Source organism: Gymnoscopelus braueri (assembly GCF_963280865.1).
Source record: "Gymnoscopelus braueri genome assembly, chromosome: 13".
In the NCBI taxonomy this organism is placed as follows: Eukaryota; Metazoa; Chordata; class Actinopteri; order Myctophiformes; family Myctophidae; genus Gymnoscopelus; species Gymnoscopelus braueri.
In genome coordinates, this window is record NC_137615.1 from 31841336 (window position 1) to 31848030 (window position 6695).

The following is a 6695-nucleotide window of genomic DNA, read 5'->3' on the forward strand; positions in this document are numbered from 1 at the left end:
CAATACAAACGGCAAGATCTGAAAGGTGAGAGAAAAAAATCATGACCTTCTTATTATTATCAGTCATATGTTATTTTATACGTTTATTCTAATTGTTTATAATTGTTTGAAATTTCTCATATTTCATTATGTTTATTGTATCATAGTGTACTCTTAAATGTTTTCTACTATATTCTACGCTATTTCTATTATATTATAAATAATTACTACAAAGAAAACTTTAATGTGCAATTGCTCTGTAATACGAGATGGAAAGATGTAATTGAAACATACCTTTTAGCCATAGAACCGTTTCCGCTGTAGAACCCTTTAAAACAGGTTTTAGGCCAAAACATTAATAGTGAAGCACCAAAAGTTATTCCTGTACAGCTGTGGTCGAAGAATGCAGAGAAGTTTGTTTTTAGGCTGCAAATGTATTCAGCGACTGTCTCTCTTACACTCCCTGTCGACACACGCACGCACGCACCCAGGCACGCGCACACACACACACACAGGTCATTGAAGATGAAGCCAGCTGTGTGTTTGCCTCTCCTGCTGCTCCTCTTCTTCCTCCACGAGTGTGTGGCCGAGCCACAAGGTGGACTGAACGTGTATGTGGCTTATGGTCGGAACCTGCGTAGGTACAAAAAAGGCACAGCAACTGATGCTGCAACTGATGCCTACGTTAAGGTACGACAACTCAACCTCACAACTATGTATTTGATCATTTAGACCAGTGGTTCTCATGATGCCATGTTCTGTTTCCTATATTTATTTGACAATTTGGTTTCACCAGTTTTTACAGTATAGTTTTTTGATTACTTTTGATGCAGTAATGGTCTTTTTTTTTTAACGTATCAAAAAGGTCTTAAAAGCCCTTAAATTGTCCCTTCACTGTGGGGACCCCCTTGGGGGTCCTGACCCACAGGTTGAGAACCAGTGATTTAGACCAGTGGTTCTCAAAGTGGGATCTGGTGACCACCCAGAGTGGTTCCAGGGGGGTCCCTAGCAAAATTAGTGTTACCACTTATGGGGGGGGGGTTCAAATGGGGGTCCGCAGCAGAAAACATATACATTTGGCTTGGGGGTCCTTGACATGAAAAGGTTTGAGAACCACTGATTTAGACTTTCCCGCTCAAATGGTCTCTGCATATCATTGCTGTAGTTCTTGCGGGTCAATGGTGTGTTGCTGCTTAATAATCTCTCAGTCTAACAACACATTCAATCAACTGTTCAAACTACAGGTGAAGGTTGGCGATAACATCTTGACAAGCAGAGTGATCCAAGGCAGCGGCAACCCAGTCTGGAAGCAGTGGCTTAGGTTCACCTTCACTTGTGTTCCTTCGAAGCTAATGTCGGTGTATGTGTATGACCAGGGTGGAGGACCTAGTGCCAGTGACGGCTTACTGGGAAAAAAGAAAATGAATTTGGTCAAGGGGGACAAATGGTTCACAGTCAGGATGAGACACGGTTTCGTCAGGGTTTATTACTACTACCGCTAGTGAAGCATTGTGTTCTTTACACATGATGCTGCCTACACCATGCCTGATTTTCTGCATTGTGGTCTGTTAGGGTCCTTAAGTCTTCACAAGTATTAATTATGTTGAACTTACAAGTTGCTAGTTGTACACACTATATTGACTGTACTTTATTGGCATATAAATGTACATAATACATTGTAAATGTCTAGGATTCAAAACCAGCTATATTTTCAATGCTCTGGAAGCCTTGCTTTGAAAAAGACAGATAGATTTATTAAGAAGTTGTGTTACTATAATTGGCCTCCTGCAGTAAGTGTAGGCCGGGTATTCTAATCTAAACTACTAATAGCTACTACTAAGCAACTGTTAACAATGCTAATTATCTACTGGTATTTGTGCTGGTATGATTTTTCAATAAATTATGTAATAACTAGTACATGTACTTGTTGGAAATGTACAGTCATATATTTAGAATTATGTGATTAATTATTTATTATTGTTATTAATGGCCTGTCATTTGTAGCTTATCAATATTTGATTTTGTCTTCATTTGTTCAAAGAAATGTCATTTTTGTCAGTTATTACGTCTATGTGTAAATTTTTCTTTTTAAATCTTTTTATATGAACTATGACATGTTTGAAATCAAATAAATGTTGTATTTGTTTTTACTGCTTTTAACTGGGCCTATCATTACTGACAAAGATTGTTATCAATTAAATGTCAATTGACATAGTCAATTACATAGATTTCTTGTAAAGTGCCTGTAATTAGATGGAAGTGATTTATATTTCTGGGTGTTTGTTCACTGTCCAATTAAAGTAAAAGGATGGATGATTTGTAAGGTGCATTATAAAGCAATACAAAATGCATAATTTATTTGAGAGTAAAAGTTGCTGATGGGATATAATGGATCTCATTCACAAAATGTACATAAGATCAAATCTGAACGTCAAGTGTGTTTGTATCAAAACTAAATAACCAATAGGCTACCAACAGACAATAGGCTACTTGAACTATTATTAAAACAATTTGATCCTATTTGAGCTGATAGGGTAGGAGGGTATTTCGGGGTTGATTTATTGGAAAGAAAGAGGTTGTGGTTGGTCAGTCACAGTTGGGTCATGGTCAGGACAAAACACAGGCATTATGTTCTTTATACATATACGTCACCATACCTTGTCTAGACTTCTGTATTGTATTGTAGTTCATTAGGTTTTGACTTACTGTAGGTACAGCTATTTATTACAAAGTAGTACTTAAATAAAAGGTATTTAATAAGTTATAGCACTATAATTGTCCACCTAGCACTATAATTGTCCACCTGTTGTACATTTACAACTATAATTAATGATTAATAATTAACTAATGGTCTGTAATTTGCTGGGTTATGTTTTAGCAACATAAGTCCTTTCAAATATTATGTTCTATGTGGAAATGTTCATATTTTTTTAATCAAAGAAATGCTGTATTTGTTTTTATTGCTTTGAACTGGGTCTATCATCATCTATCATTGATTTATTTAACCTTAATAGTGAGGGAGTGAAATCAGTTGAGAGGGATTTATATTCCTATGGTTCCAATGTTACAGACACTCGCTGTCTGTAACATTGATTAACTGACATTTAAAGTAATCAGTTGTTGATTTGTAATGTGAATTAAAAAGCAATAAAAGGAGTAAAATATTTTTTTTATGGGAAACGACATACCTCATTCATGAAACATACATACAACCAGATTTGATATTAATGTGTATTTGTGAATGTATCCACGAACGAACGTGATGTATCCACGAACAGTGGCATCCATAAACAGGGGCATCCACTCCTGCACTAGTTCTGGTTTGGTTTCTCTCGCATTGTACTAACTGTAATAATCACGGCAGAATCAATCAGAAAATACAGAAAATGTGGATGAGTTAGTGATTTCCTGAAAAAGGCAACCAAACTTAAACTTAACCAGTTAGTCATGCCTCTCATTCCTCCTGGGTCAGCCTTGGAAACCCAAAGCCTTATGGTGCTTTTATGTTTTCCTTGGTATCCATAACAGTAACGTTATAGTTCTAAAGTTGCCAATCCACTATTACTTTACATAATGCAGAATTTTCCCACACCCATAATTACTTCCAGTGACAAAAGAGTGTCAACAATTAACAATATCCTGACACCTATGTGACTCATATGTGAGTTGGTTAAATGATTGAGAAGTAAGGTCTTCTTTTTATTATATGTGTATGTATATACATGTGTACAAGCGTATGCCTGTACGGTATATATGCTTAGATACGTTCTTCTGTTGTCTTGTTTTGTGTGTTGTATACTGATGGATCGACTCGGAGGGTCTGGTGGACTTCATGTGGTCAGACTGATTTATTTAGGTAATATCGCCTAGCCAAATGGGAGGGGGTGTTTGTCTTATCTTTGTTTGTGATGTGAAAAAAAGAACAAAAAAACAAAGCGTGTCACAACTTTGTATAACGTTGCTGCTAATGGAGCTTTTGCCGTTATGTAATGTATTGTATGCATTGTATGTCCTACTGATGAATCGAGTACAATGGACCACAATGACAGCAAGCTCCTCTGGGATTTTGTGTCCTCCTAGCAGAGTTTTCTTGACAGTACTGCCCTAGTTGTCAAATATGTTAATAAAGTATACAATCAATCAATCAATCAATCAATCAATCAAACTGACAGGCATCATAAGACACCATGGTGTGAGTTGCCATTGGCTGCTCATCAAGTACAGCATGTGAATGAACATGCTTGACTGACACACTCAAAGTATAGAAATGACTCACTTAGTGAGTCATTTCTGTCATCTACTTCCTTATCATTCTGTATAAGGAAGTAGATGACAGTTTGAGCCAAATAAAAGGCTGGAAGCAGAGTGTTATAGCCTCACATCCCTGCAGACAATACAAACAGCCAGATCGGAAAGGTGAGAGAAAAAACATTATCATGTCTACGGCATTCTTTTTTATTATCTGTCATACGTTATTTTATTTCTCATATTTATTTTATTGTAAATATTTTATTTTTTCAATAAAGTATTTACTAATTACTACAAAAACATTTTTTATGTGAAATTGCTGTAATGCTAGATGGTAGACTTAAAGGGATACTTCACTCTCCCGACGGGGACACATTTAAAAAAATTATTAAAAATAAATGAAAAAAGTTATGGAAAATTCATGGCCCCCTCACGCATTAGTAGGACACTCTAATGCGTGAGGGGGCCATGAATTTTCCATAACTTTTTTCATTTATTTTTAATATTTTTTTTAAATGTGTCCCCGGCCCAAGAGTGAAGTATCCCTTTAATTAAAAAGTAAAACCTCTTGTATCCTTAGAACTTTGTCTGCCATAGAACCTTTAAACAGGTTTAAAAGTAAAGTGTACTTAATGGTGAAGCACTAAATATTATTCCTGTACCACTGTGGCTAAAGTCGCTAAATGTAGAGAAGTTTGTTTTTAGGCTGTAACTGTATTCAGATTATCAACAACTGTCTCTCTTACACTCCCTGTCCACACACACACACACACACACACACACACACACACACACACACACACACACACACACACACACACACACACACACACACACACACACACACACGCAGGTTTTTGAGGATGAAGTCAGCTGTGAGTCTGCCTCTCTTGCTACTGGTCCTCCTCCAGCCACAACATGGATGGAGCCTTCCGCCACCATTAAACGTGTTCATATCATATGGTCGGGACCTGCGTAGGTACGAATCAAGCAGTGCAACTGATGCCTACATTAAGGTACGACCTCTCAAACTCCCAACTAGATGTATTTGATCATGTAAGACGTTCTTGCTCAAATTGTCTGTGCGCATCATTGCTGTATCTCTTGTGGTTGAATGATGTTGCTTAAGGATAACTTTACCCACCTTGTCTTCATATAATTGGTCCTCACCAGTGATGAAATGAGATGGTACTGTTTCTGTCTACTTGTTCTGTGTCTCAGAGGTGGGCTGTTGAGTCAGTTCAGAAACCTACCTACCAGTGACATCATCAAGATTTCAAATGACTTTGAATTGATGCCAGAACAATGGCTTCTATTTCAGAGTGCTATCTTTCCAGTAAGAGAAACTGTAGTTTAGCTTGGAATCCACATCAATATCATTGGTAGGAAGGTTTCTGAAATGTCCATAGCCCAATTCCTTTGAGAGCAAGTAGACGGAAATAGTGCCATCTTATAATGAGCATTCGTGAGGAGAAATTATATGAAGATAGGGTTGAAACTGGGTGAAGTGCTCCTTTAATAATCTATCAGACTAACACATTCAATCAACTGTTCAATATAGGTGAAGGTTGGCGATAGCACCTTGACAAGCAAAGTCATCAAAGGCAGCAACAACCCAATCTGGAAGGAGTGGCTTAGGTTCACTTGTGTTGGTTCGAAACAAATGTGGCTGTATGTGTATGACAAGAGTGGAGGACCTGATTCCAGTCCTGATTCCAGTCCTGGCTTATTGGGAAAAAAGAGAATGCGGTTGGTCAAAGGGGACAGATGGTTCTCAATCAGGATGAAACATGGCCATGTCAGGGTTTATTACTACTATCGCTAGTGAAACATTATATTCTTTACACATAATGCTTCACCACGCCTGTTTTTCTGTATTGTAGCTTGTTAGGGTCCTTAAGTCTTCACAACTATTAATTATTTTGAACCTACAAGTTGCTAGTTGTACACACTATATTGACTGTACAATATTGGCTTATAAATGTAAGGATAAGGATAATTCCTTTTAACAGGACGTTCATGAAAGTCCTTGCGGGCTTGTTTCCAATGAGGGCCTGTGAGCAATTAGGGGTTAAGAGTCTTGCTCAGGGACAAATTTCATTTCATCGACACATATGCTGGTGTGGCCTGGAATCGTACCTGGGGCAACCAGGGCCTCTGGCTCCCTAGGCGGGCTCACTAACCACTCAGCTATGGCCGCCCTTTAACATTTGTACATACATTGTAAATGTCTAAGATTCAAAACCAGCTATATATTCAATGCTCTGTTAAATATATAATTAAATGTATATAATGTGTATATATAGCCTTCCATAGAGTTGATATATACCCATAAAATACCTGTATTTATCAAGTGTAGCAGAAGTAATTGCACTCTTTGATGTCATAGCCTTGAGTATGGGAATGTTGGGGTGGATTTAGCTGTTCAAACCTTATTAAAGTAATACTCAAGATATATTTAATAACAT

At 37.4% G+C, this 6695-nt stretch overlaps 1 long non-coding RNA gene across 2 annotated transcripts; it reads left to right on the forward strand.

Moving 5' to 3' along the window:
• LOC308098955 lies at positions 1-6103 on the forward strand. Of its 2 annotated transcripts, none has more exons than XR_013934335.1 (3): positions 1-25; positions 5081-5243; positions 5789-6103. It is a non-coding gene; the product is annotated as an uncharacterized lncRNA (long non-coding RNA). The 2 variants fall into 2 exon arrangements; XR_013934336.1 differs by lacking the exon at positions 1-25 and adding an exon at positions 4326-4395.
• Positions 6104-6695: the final 592 nt, after the last annotated feature.